The sequence below is a fragment of the Sciurus carolinensis genome, chromosome 5 (genome assembly GCF_902686445.1).
Source record: "Sciurus carolinensis chromosome 5, mSciCar1.2, whole genome shotgun sequence".
Taxonomy (NCBI): domain Eukaryota; kingdom Metazoa; phylum Chordata; class Mammalia; order Rodentia; family Sciuridae; genus Sciurus; species Sciurus carolinensis.
The window spans coordinates 166,956,482-166,969,932 of record NC_062217.1 but is presented as its reverse complement, the minus strand read 5'-3'; positions in this window follow the sequence as shown (position 1 = coordinate 166,969,932).

The following is a 13,451-nucleotide window of genomic DNA, read 5'->3' as shown; positions in this document are numbered from 1 at the left end:
GCCTAGGATTTTTTACGCTCATCATTCTGAGCCCAAACAAGCCCGCTCAGGATGTGGAACTGGTTGGCAGACGTTGGATGGACCTATTGTTCCTGAGACAGGACACAGGTAAAAGCTGATGGCGTGGTTGACGCTTTGCGAAGTCAGTGCTTGTCTTGTTGACACATGGAGGTTACGAGGCCCAGCGTGGTGAGGTCGCTTGCTCCACAGGCTCCTGGAGGCAGAGCTGCTGGACTCGACTCTAGGTGTTCAGCCTCCAATATTCATGATTTTAGCGCTATGCCGACCTTGGCTTTGGGTGCCCATTTTGGTCATGGATATGTACACAGGGAGTTGGATTAAACACTTAGGGTACTTGGATCTGTTTTCACATGGTGCATGGTGATACATATGCATCGATGTGGCCCAGACTGTAACCTCGAATCGGTAAGGTCTCCCTCTTAGCTTCTGGCTAGAAATCCATGACTAGTTATTAAGCCTTGGGAGCCCTTTGTGAACTATGGACATTGGTTGGGCCATTAAGGCAGGGAAACTGCTTTTCTGGGAACTCCTGGGTGAAATGCCCTGGTTTGAGAAAGCCCAGATCATGCTGGTGCCCTCGCTCACAGCTCCAAGTTCAAACCCAGCTACGGGAGAGCCACCAGAGATGGGCAAACCTGCCAAGCACCAAGCAACTGTTCACTCCCACCCTATCCATGAAGAAGCTCCCTACGGATCCCCTTTGGTCTGTACTGATATAAATAAAGCAAGCACAGGCTTTTTATTTGTTAGAAGTCAGACCCAACTGGTGGACTCAATCCGCCATGCCCCTGCTTCGGAACGAACCCTGGCTTTCTGTGTTTATGTCACAATGCTACTTTCATAGCTTTTATTTTGAAGCCAGCTCACACCTCCAACAAGTACCCATATTCCCTCCCTCACCCATGTGGGACGTAGGTGAGAATCAAGGACTTTAGGTTAAGTCTTTCTCTCTTCTGGTGATATTTTTTTTCCAAATACAAATATTTTTTGAGAAGAAACAACTTGTGGAATAAAAGTTCAGATGCCCCAAGATACTTAGTTTTTGAATCAAATTTCTTCCATCTGCAAAGCACTCTCTAAACCTCAGCTATCTTAAGATATCTCAGATGAATTCATTAGACTGAATCTCCTCGCAACCTTTAAAACTTTAACTTAAAAATTAAAACAGGCATAAATTATTTAACTCTGGTTATGGGCTATAAAATGTGTACTGTAACATAAAGGAATCAAAATAATTCATGCTCACTTGAAGGCTGGTTTGCAAATATGTGAGAAATTATGATGAACACCCTTACTGTCCTCACAGATTATAAGCATTGTTATTTCATGGAACAATGGTTATTTTTTTCTATTTCTTTGAGTGTTTATCTATAAGCTTTTTATTGATATAGAAAAAACAGACAGATCCTAAGTACATAGTTTGATAAACTTTCACAAAAGGAACACACCCACATAACCAACCAAGGTATAACTAGCACCCAGATCAATAAATATTAACAACCCACCAGAATTTCCCTCCTGCAGACTCTCTAAAGGTCTATTACCCTGATTTCTATTAGCATCAATAGCATAAATTAATTGTATTTGTTTTTGAATTTTCTATAATTGGATTCATACAGTATACATTTTTTGTGTATGGTTTCTTTCTGATGGTGAAATTCATTCATGCAATTGAGTGTAGCATTATCTTTTCATTGCAGTATAGTATTCCATTTTAAGGTTCAGTCTTCTACATATGTCAATTATTATCCAGATATGCTGTATGTATTTATATCACCTTGTGTAATATTAGTATTCCTAGTGCCTTTGACTTTTACATGCTGTATTTAGTATATTTTCCCCAAAATTTACTACATATTTTTCTGTATCATTGTGTTTAAGATTTGTTTCACATTTGTGTATTTGTGAGAAAGTGTCTTTTAATGAAAATATCTGGACCATTTACATTTAATGTAATTATTGATACATTTGGATTTCTCTCTATACATTTATGTCTTTGCCATTTGTTTTGTACTTTGCCCATTTTACGTTTTTACAAATTTTAAAGTAAACTCACACACCATTTCCTTCTCAATTAGCATTGCTTGTGTATTCTTCATTTTCTTCTTGGTGACTAATGTACCTGTGTACTACAACAGGCATCTTTGACTCAACAGGATCCAATTCAGATAAATACTTGCCCTCCTTCAGACAATGCTAGAATATTTGAACCTTTTTGACTCTCTCATCCCTGTGTTCCTTTGAGCTATTATCATACATTCTGACTCTACATATGTGTTAATTCCCAGGAGATGTTAGTTATTTAGGTTTACCCATATAGTCACCATTTTCATTTCTCTTGCTTCCTGTATTACTTGATTTTCAGCTGGGATCATTGATCTTCTGCCTGAAGGCAAAACAGAACAAACACAATTTCATTTAGCATTTCCTTGCTTGCAGGTCTATGGGTGACTAATGCTCTTAATTTTGTTATTTTAGAAATGTCTTTGTTTTACCTTCAGTTTTGTTTTCAGTTTTTATATCTTTTTTTATTGAAGTATAAGTTACATACAATAAAGAACACACATCTTAAGTTTATAGCTTAATTCATTTTATAAATGTACACACCTGTTTAATCACCACCCAGATTAAGATATAGATCATTGACAGCATTCCGGCAGATTTTTCCATGTGTTTCTACTTTTTAAAAAATGCTTTTATTAGTGCATTATAGTTATACATAAGAGCTTGGTTCATTTTTCCATAATCATACATGCATGGAGAGGGAAAGAGGAGGCATTAGGGATGCAATGAAGCAAATTAAATTCCAGCAGTTTTTAAAAAATGCCCCTTCAAGTCAATAGCTGCTTCTTTCAAGGTAACGAGGCAGCCTGACCTCTGGATTGGTAGGTAAAGTTAGTGTCACCTATGTAAAAAATTTTAATATAAAGGAAGTCATATAGTAGGTACTCTTTCATCTTTCTCTACTTTTGCTTAACATTGTGTCTGACTTCATCTGTGTGTGTATGGCAGCAGTGTATTGCTTTTATTGCTTTACAGCATTTCATGGCATGACATTTCATTGGGTTGCAATGTGTCTTTCTAGTACTAATAGTCATCTGTGTAGTTTGCAGCTTTTGACTTTTATAAACAGTACTTCTGTTAATATTCTTGTTTATGTCTTCAGAGTACACAGTGCAATTCTTTTTGTGTTTGCGCCTGGAAATAAAACAGCTGGCTCATTTGCTGTCTGTATCTTTAGATTTAGTGGATGCTGTGGAAGAGTTTCCTTTATGGTGAAACTGTATCAGCAGTGCCCACAACTTCATCAATGCTTGGAATGATCAATCTTACTGTTTAGCTCTTATGTTGTGTGTAAATGACATTTTGTTATGGCTTTAATTTGCATTTTCCTGACCATCAGTAGTGTTAAAGCACTTTGTGTGTGCTTACTTACCTTTTGTGAGTGCCTGTTGTGTCTTTTGTCCACTCAAAAATTGGGGTCCCAAGTCTGTTTCTTGTTGCTTTGTGAGAGCTCTTTACATATTCTGAATACAAGCCCTTTGTGACATGTACATATTGCAAATGTCTTTGAATGTTTTGCCTTTTACCTTTTGTTTTGATGAAGGAAACTATTCATTTTATTTAACGAAATCCAATTTATCAATCTTTCCTTTATGGTGGTACTTTTTATATCCTATTTAAGAAATGTTTGCTATCCCCAGATCATAAGATTAAACTGTTTTCTATGCAGGAGTTTTGCTTTTGTTTGTCTTTCACGTTGAATATAGGCCCGTCTGAAATTAAGTTTCATTTAGGGTGTGAAGTCCATTGTTTCCCCACATGAATTTCCAGCTAGCAGTTTCTTGAAAACTGACGTTTCCACTGTACTTCCATCATAGACCAAGGGACCACATCTGTGTGTCTGGATGATGCCCATTCTGCTCCTTTGGTCTCTTTGTCTATCCGGCTCCAGTGCATTCTATCTTAAGTACAGTAGTATTATACCAATACTCTAAAAATGTACTGTATATTTTGTTATATTTATTTTTAAGATATATACACATACATATGTACATGAATGCATATGTATTATTATTATTATTGTTATAATTATTATTATTATTTTTGCCACAGAGGAAATTCTGGTTTGGCAACTTCTTGGAACACACCAAAACGTCCATTCCATGCCTTCTGGATTTCCCGAATTATCCTAGGAAGTCTGCTATGTGTCTTACTGGCTTTTCTTTTCTTTTCCCTCCTTGAAAGGTAATGTGTCCTTTTCCCTTTTTTTTCCTCTGTTTGCTTTCATGCTTTAAAGATTTTCTTCATGAGTTTGAATTTGGTTTTGGTTATCTTACCGTCTTGTGCCCAGATGTGGTTTTTCTTTGCATTCTCTGCTTGGGTTCCTGACATTTCTTAAGTAATGTGGCTGGATGTGATTTTTCAGTTCGGGAGAATTCTCAGCCAATTTCTCTCTTTAAACATTGCTTCTGACCCATTCCCCCTTCCTCCTATTGTGGAACACCGGTTACATGTCTTTTAGACATTTCCCTTGTGTCCGATACGCCTTGCCTCTGGTCTTCTCTGCTTTCCGACTCCTCTCTGCGCTCTGAGGGCTCCCTCTTTCCCACTGTATCGCCCAGTCCCCTGGTTTTCTCTTCAGCAGTGTCTCCTCTTCTCTGAAGACAACTATTAAGTTCTTAGTTTTAAGTATTTCAATTTTTCTAGAATTTCCACTTCCTTATGTTCTGGAATGTCCGCTTTTCCAAGTATGTATGCCAGTCTCTTATTTGTTCTTGAATCTATTAGTTTAGTTATTTGAAAGTCTGTGTCTGGCAATTCTAACATCTGGGTCAGCTAGAATTCTGTTTTTACTGTAAATTTATGTCTTGGTTCTGTTGCTTGGTATCACTGGGTTTATAATGTGCTGAAGTGATATTTAATTGTGTGCCGGGCATTTTTGTGTGAGCTTGCAGGGTCTTTGCATGTTACCTTCCCCCGGGGAGAATCCCTCCTATCTTTAGGCAAGCAATGGAAGGGCAGACTATTTCAGCCTAATCAGGGACTAATTCTCTCCTGGTGTCCTCCCATCCTTCTGAGGGTCTCCAATTAGTGTACAAAGTGTTCCCTACTCTTTCTGTCCTGCTCTGAAGCCCCTTTCTTCTTGGCTTCTTAGATTATTGTTCTTTGCAACTTAACCAGCAAGTGCCTCTAAGAGAAACCAACGCACCCTACTTCTCCCTGAGAACTTGCCAACCAAAATCAACCCTGGTGTCTTGACAACCCTGATCTCTGAATCCTGCCTCCCCAGCCTGTGCCATTGCCTATACCCTGCTGGCTTGTCCATCTCTGGGTCATCTCTTTCCTCTTTGCTTTTCAACTTCTGGCCCCGGGCCCCAAACTGGTAAATGTTGCAGGGAGAAAAGAGAGGCAGAACTTCGAGCTCGCCTCAGAGAGCTTCCCTTTTCTCTGGGCGTTTCTTCTCAGGCCTGGCTGCTGTGGCGTTCCACTGAGACCTTGAAGCAGATGGCTTCATATTTCATTTGAATTTTCTGGGGGACACTTATGTAGGTATCCGCTACAATCTATATTCCATCAGAATTGGAAGTTTTTTCTGTCTTTAACTTTTAATAAACACAGGCTGCATTTGCCAACCAACCTAAAATAGGAGAAATGAACATTTAATAAAATAAAGTAACATATCACTACTATCTGTTGTGGTATATGATGGCTTCCGAACTTCTTCATGCGAAACCACCTGCATGCAGGTTTTGTTCTTGTTATTTTTTAATGTTACGATAGAAGAAAGAAGATTAAATGCTACTAGGCAACTTGTCTGGACGAAAGACCCTCAGCGTCTAGGAATGCTGACATTACTGCGATGAGGTCACTGGTTGCAGGAAGGGATAGCATGGTGGCTGAAGAATTCGTCCCTATCTCTCTTCTGCCACACGCAAGCCTGCTGCGGTACCGACCCCGATATGATTTACAGGCCAAGGCGAGCTCCGCCGGGGGAGTCAGCCTTATCCTTCCTTCTGCAACGTGAATCTCTTGGTGGCTCAGGGGGTCAACAGCTGTCAATCACTTCTGTAATCATCAGAAAAAGAAGCTCCATTTTAGACCGACAGTTTTGTAAAAGTCATCACACAAGAGCAAGAAGGGTAGGCACTCTGTCTTGTTCGGAGGGCACTTCACCTTCAGAAAATGCCACTTCAGTTTTATCAGAGGAAGAAAGAGGCCATTGTCCGACTTTTCCTTCTTTGGATAAATAGCATACGCTCATCAGGTGCGCTGGGCTTTGCCTGAGGAATCTAAAACACCACCCATAGCAACTCCAGCGTCGGGACACTGCAGGGATCAGTCGAGACGGAGCTCACTGGTCGAAGCAGTTGGATATTCTTGTGTGTGTGCGTGGGGTGGGGGGTCGGTGCCACAGGAAGTTTGCCAAGGGGGAGACTGAGCTGCGGAGGGCTCCGGAGGGCTTCCCCGGGGAAGCGGGCTCTTACTGCCTCAGCAACTCCTCGCCACTGCTCCAGGGGGGAAAGGGTGCCTGCGCCTGCCTCCTGCTTCCCCCTGGCTCACTCTTCCTGCTTTGATTCTGTGGTCTGAACGTCTGGCAGCAAGCGCCTTTGCAGCATGCTGTGGCTTATTCCTGGGTAAGTCCATTTTCAGGGCAAATGTCTTCCTGGATTTTTTCCCCTGGGGTCCTGTGTCTGCTCTCCAGGACCAGCACCCACCTGCACACGCGTCCCTGGGCCCTTCCTCAGTTTCTCCCTGGGGCTTCATGGTTGTCAGAGGATGAATGGAAAGGCGGGGCGAGCAGAGTCAAGGCACCACTGCTGAGCGCTTTGAAGGGGTTTCAACGAATTAGTGGCATTGAGAGAAAATTCTTTGTAATCATTTCCTCCCTTTTTCTTGTTGGCTCCATGGATTTTTCCAGAAGGCAACGGCCAGAACTTTATGGAAACCAAATGATATGTTACATGAGAGAAATGAAAGATAATTCATTCAGAAGATTAATTCCTCTCCTCTCTGGAGCTGAGCAGAGGGTTCCCCCCTTGTCCTTGGAATCCAGAGGGGGTTTTAATTGAAGACTGACGTGAATTTGTCAAGTCGTTTAGCCTCAGAAATTGTTCTTGTGTTTGGGTTCCAGCAAGGGGGCACCCTGGGGAAAGGAGAGAAACCAGGAGGTCTGGGGGAGGCGGGATTGGGAACCCATATGCAAGACAGAAACCAGTGGGACTCCTCCTCGCAGACCCCTTCTCCAAGGCCCAGAACCCCGATACTCAGTTGAAGTGACTGTTGAATTGGGTGGTGTTCTTGCAAGTTACTGTTCTTACTTCCGTCTCACCTGCCTGAGAGTGAATGTCCCCGGCCCTGCGCCCTACACCAGGCTGAAGGCTGAGACGCTGAGGGAATTCCCAACCTGTCACCATCTGTGCCTTCTGGGTTTCATATGCCTCCCGGGGGTCTCTCTGAAGGCCTGGTGGGGAAGTGGGAGCTATGTACCATCTGAGGCCCTTTGCGGAGTGAAGGAGTCCAGGGCTGGAATTAGGGACTGAGCCCTCTTGGAGCTCAGATGCAGCCTTGCCTTCTCTGTTCTCCACATTTTAACTAATGGATCAGAGGGCTTTGAGGGCACCCGTAGGCTACGTTTGTGCAAACTTACTGCGTAGAGGGTCCCATAGTTGGTCTTTTAGGCTTGGCAGGTTGTATGGTTTCTGTTGCAACATTCAACTCTGTTGCTACAGTCCAGAAGCAGCCACAGACAACACGTGAGCACACAGTGTGACTGTTTCCAATGGACTGTACTTTGGGACACAAAGTTTGAATATCGAATCATTTTCATCTATCATGAGATATTATTTGTTGGAATTTTACCCCAATCAGTTAGTAATACAAAATCATTCTTAGCCCATGGGCTGTGCAGAAGAGTGTGGTGGGCTGCCCTGGCTTGCAGGGTGTGGTTTGGTGACCCCCGGTGTAGACAGAAGGATGTTGGAGGGATTCCTGCTGCAGGTGATGATAGAGTCAAGGTCCCCAAGAACCTTGAGCAACTTATGTAATAAGCACAGAATGTGTGGGCCTCCCTCATTCATCCAGCAAATATTCACTGAGCATCTACTTGCCACTGGCAACACAGCAGTAAGCCACAAGGTCATGGCACAGAGGTCGGGAGCTGGGGTCGTTTCACATTCCAGAGTTAGCAGGTCCTCACATCTCAATCTGAGCTCCTAAGAGCTTGTCTTTAAAGACATAGATAAGACTACTCTCAGCTTCAAATACAAGATGAAGGCCATGTCTTGTTTGGGAGTCTGTGGATTTGGCAAGATCGTGGGGTGTTGCAGCTGAAATAAAGCCATGTCAATGAAAATAAGGTGGAGCCGTGGACACCATCTTCCATGTCTTCTCTGGGCTGGCCAGGCACCCCGTGAAAATGGATCTAGAAATGACCGTGATCCCTCAGGCAACACCCACGTATTGAGGGCTTTCTTCCTGCCCCTGAGATGGTCTCTCCCCCAGGTATCTCGGGGCTGCTCTTGATGATAATCCTGAGCGGAAGGGGCCTGGCTCTGCTAATTTGAGTACCTCCTATTTTATGATGAAAACCTCTTAGAAGGGGAGTGGACCCTAGATTATCTGCTAATAGAATTAACTATTATCTGGGAATTTCTCATTTCCATTGTGTGGTGGACAATAATGCTCTTAATTATGACTTTGAGATTCTAAGGGTACCACGAACGAGTAAATAGTGTTTAATGTCTTGGTGTTAAATGTCTTGTTTCAATTGTTCAAAAATGATACCATTGATATGGTAAATACGTTTCTTTATTAATCAGAATGTTTAATTACCACATATCCGTTCTGTTGCTGACCCATTGAGGCAGCAGATGGCCATTCTCCCTTTGGCATGGCTGTCAAAAGGAGTTGCCGGTAAATAACTGAATAAGTCGTCTCTTGTTCTGACACATCTCAGATACATTTCCAACCCATGTAGCTTCCCAAGGGACTAGTAAAGCGTAGGTGGCTCTGAATATCAGCCCTTTGAAAACCAAGCATATTTAACCAATTTTAAGATGCATTTTTTTTCTCCTTTCATATTTTTGAAATCACTATTTCAGTCAATAGTGTTGTAACCAACTGTAACTGTCTCCTTTTCTTCCTTCTGTACACCTAAAAATGCATCTTTCATTTCATGCACTTATATTTGAAGAAATACAGTAGTTGTGCACCATGTAATAAAGCTTCGGTGGATGACGGGCCCACACATGAGAGTTGTCTCATAGGGTTACAGTGGCGTCAAAAAGTTTCCATCAGTGAGTGACGTTGTAGGTGTCACCACATCACAGTCAAGCAAAGGCACCTGCATCTGAGGTGATGATGGTGTGGACAAGCCTAACGCTGCCCAGCGTGTAAAAGTGTAGCACGTGCGGTGGCGGGCAGTGCGCAGTATTGCTGATGACAATAGCAACTGCGCTGCGGGCTTATGTATTTACCGTGCTAGTCTCTACTGTGTGCTTCTTCCACTGAGAAAACCGTATGCCGTGCTAGGCTGGCCCAGCCTCTTGCATCTCCTGCTGACATGTCTCTGGATGGACTTGATTTTCCCTTGGACTTGATTTAATCTTGTGACGTTCGTCACGTGTACTCATGCCTGGGTGCACCCCCGGGGCCCTGGGCATGGAGTAGCCGCACCCTCTAGGGCTTGTGTGAGTACGCTCTGGTAAGTTCACCCCACGATACCGTCGGACGATGCGTTTCTCAGAATGCATTCCAGTGACTGTATCTACAGTGAGCAGTTCCGCTCTTCATGGTGGTGACTCTGAGTGACTTTGATGGTCATCATCCTTATCACTCTCTTCCCAGAGCTACCCCAAGTAAAAATAGTAGTATTCCTTAATCTGGAAACTTACCATTTCCTCCATCCTATATAGAAAATGAACTAGAACATCTTCATTTACTCATGACAAAAACTAATGAAAAAAGGACAGTATGTGCGCTGTGCAGAGAGTTTTGAGAAGTTTCTCTGTTCAAACCAGACTGCTGACCCTATAGTTCTCCCCTATTAGAAGTCTGTGACGCCTCTCTGAAAGAGGGGCCACTTTGCCTCGAGCATAGCTTCGCGTTTTTGAGAGAAAGAGGCTCGACTCTCTCTCTTCCGCAACATACTTCCTTGCAATGCATAAAAGAGGTTTGCAGCAAGTATATTTTTATTTTACATCAAGGTTATTTTTTGGTCAATTGCTCACTGGTGGACTACTGGAGACGGGTGCTCAGCTGCTCTTTTCATCTAAATCAGAACCAGGCGGCTTCCTGACCTGTTGGTAACAGGATTATTCTGCACTTGGTCTAGCGGCTGGGGACCCATCCTCCCCATGAGCTCTTGCGTGTGTGACTGCGGATGAATTGCTTCATGTCCATCTTCCTTCCGCTCTTCATTCTGGGTAATTCTTTTCTGAGTTCAAAGTCTCTCTCCTCCACGGGTTGTGCAAACTCAGTGACATATGACTGTCCCTAAATTTGTCCTACTTTCTGCTTTTGGCAGCAAACTTCATTCCTCAATTTAATTTCAAAGGGCTTGGATTCTAACGCTGTGGGATTTCTCATGATGTCCGGGAGACACATCCATGGGCTTCTCAGCTTTCACAATGGAGGGAATAAAGAAAGTCGCCAGGCTTTTAGAAAGTACATTTTTGTCTTTCTCTTTTCTTTATATTTGAATTTGTTTTGTACAGTTTAATAACCTTTGCTTTGTTTCCTGCATCTTTAGTGGAAAGCTTTTTACAGGAATAAATAGAAGGGGTGATACATGTCCTTGGAAAGGTGCTTCCACCCCAGGCTCGACAGCCTTCCTTCCGTGTCTGGTCTGTGAAAAGCAGCACATCTACAATGACATTCACCCTGAGTCTGTCCTGTCTTCTAGCTCTGATTTGCTGTTAGGCAGCTCTTCACAATTACAAACACAGCGAGCAAAACCTGCCATGAATTCAAACAGAGACACCAGCATTGTTTTCAATATCATGTCACCAAATATTCTGGTTTATTTATTTATTATTTTGTTCACAAAGGTTTACTTCTAGGAGGTTTGGGGGCTAACTGATTTTTTCCCCCCCAAACCGGAAGAAGGACTGTTCTTCCTCACCCTTCTGAAGAGCCTGCATGGTCCATGTTCTGAGAGCATCTCCAACCTGAGGAGGCTGGTCATCAGCTCGGGGACCTTGCGGTCCTCATGGATGACCTGCTTGTGTGTATGGAAGCTGGGCCCCTGAACCCTTTCTGCCAGGAAAACACTTCTTCTGTTTTGGAAACGGAAATGCTCTTTAGTAAATAGCTTCACATCACCTCTGCCTGCTTCCCTCTCTCCCTCTTCTCTCTTTCCTTTTCCCCTCCCTCCTTCCCCTCTCTCCACCTCTCTTTCCCTTCCTCCCTTCATACCACTTCTTCTCCCCTCTCTTCCTTGCTTCCTCTGGCCTCCAGGAACATAGCCAAAAAAACATTTTATACCAAGAACAATTTCTCCCACCAGAATATAGAGTCTACAAACTCGTCATTTAATTCTTATTTGTAAACTAATAATCTTAGTCTCGTGCTATTTGTTATAGAAATGGTTTTTAATGTCTGTCTCATTCTGCCCTTTTTCTTACCACCCCTCCCTCTCATTTCCCTCTACATAATCTACATTGTGCACAACCATAGAAACGAAATGATGTTCCTCATTTGTGTACAATGAATCAAAATGCAGTCCGTAAAAAATTTTAAAAAATAATTAAATAAAAAAAATTAAAAAAAAAGAAATGACTTTTAAAAACCCCAAAAAGGATAATGAAGAAAACAAATACCATCCAAATTTCCACATGCCAAATGCTGAAATTCTGCTAATTTTTCTTTGAAATTAATTGGTATTTTATATTCTGCAGTTTTCACTTAACAAAATATCGTCTTTCCAAGTACTATTAAAGTCATTCCAAAATGTAACTTTTGATGGCTACATTTTAGTCTATCAAATGTTGACCATGTTTCCTCAACCATTTCACTATTGTCTATTTAGGTAAATCCAATTTTTGCTTTAGTTTGTAAGTTAATATGTAGTAACTACCTTGGGATCTAAGCCAATATCAGCATTTTATCTACATTTTTCCCAGTTACGTTGTTAAATTTTTTTTAATTTATTTTAATTTTTTTTCTTTGTGCATTTTTTATTGGTGCCTTATAGTTGTCCATAATGATGGAATTTTTGTGACATATTCATACATGCATACAATATAGCAATATAATTTGTCCAATATCACTCCCCCATCCAGCCCCCCTCCCCCTCCCACCTCTCTCCTCTACTGATCTCCCTTTGATTTTCATGAGATCCCTGTCCCCCCTCCTCTCCTCCACTCCTGACATTTCTTTCTTCCTCTGTAGCTTCCACATATGACAGAAAACATGACCTTCTGAGTGGCTTATTATGCTTAACATAATGTTTCCAAGTTCTATCCATTTTGCTGCAAATGACATAATTTCATTCTTCTTTGTGGCTTGTTAAAACTTCATTGTGTATATATACCACATGTTCTTGATCCATTCATCCATTGATGGACACCTAGGCTGGTTCCATAGTTTGGCTCTTGTGAATTGTACTGCTATATACACGGGTGTGCACGTATCACTGTAGTAAGACGACTTCAGTTCTTTAGGATAAATACCGAGGAGTGATTTGGTTGGGTCCTATGGTGGTTCCATGCCTAGTCTTTGGAGGTGCCTCTATACTGATTTCCATAGTGGTTGTACTAATTTACAATCCCACCAACAGTGTGAAAGTTTCCTTTTCCTCCTCACCCTCTCCAGCTTTGTATTGTTTGTGTTCTTGACAGCTGCCATTCTGACTGGAGATGAAATTGCAGTGTGGTTGATTTGCATGTCCCTAAAGTTTTTAGTACAGGTGTGGGTGGTAAATAGTTCAGGCCTGTCAGGTCATGAGGTCATTATGACTACTCCATACTTCCCTTTCAGAGCCCAAACAGCTGTAGACAGTATGGAAATGGACGCAGTTGGGTTTCAGTAAAACTTCATTTGCTAAAATAGGTCTCTGGTGGTAGCTAGCAATTCCTTTCAGTGTATGTGATTGTGTGCTTATAGGCCTCAAAACCTCTTTTAAAATTAGGCTGGTCATGCATTATATATCAATTGCATTATTCTCTCCTATGATTCCTTTACAGTTAGTAGGTCCAAACCAGCTCCCAGGCAGCAAGTCACAGCCAGCCCCAGGACAGAGGCTGGCTCCAAGCCTGTGGGTCTCTTGCTGGCCAGACAGTTCATCCCCAGGTTATAAAACCCAGGCAACCATCACCTGACCTTGAGCAACTAGTCTGCTGCCTGTTTGCCCACATGTCAACTCTGTTTACAAGGAGTGGCTAAAAAGGGCCTCGCCTATGTTTGCACCTGCATTGGCCAGATCATCA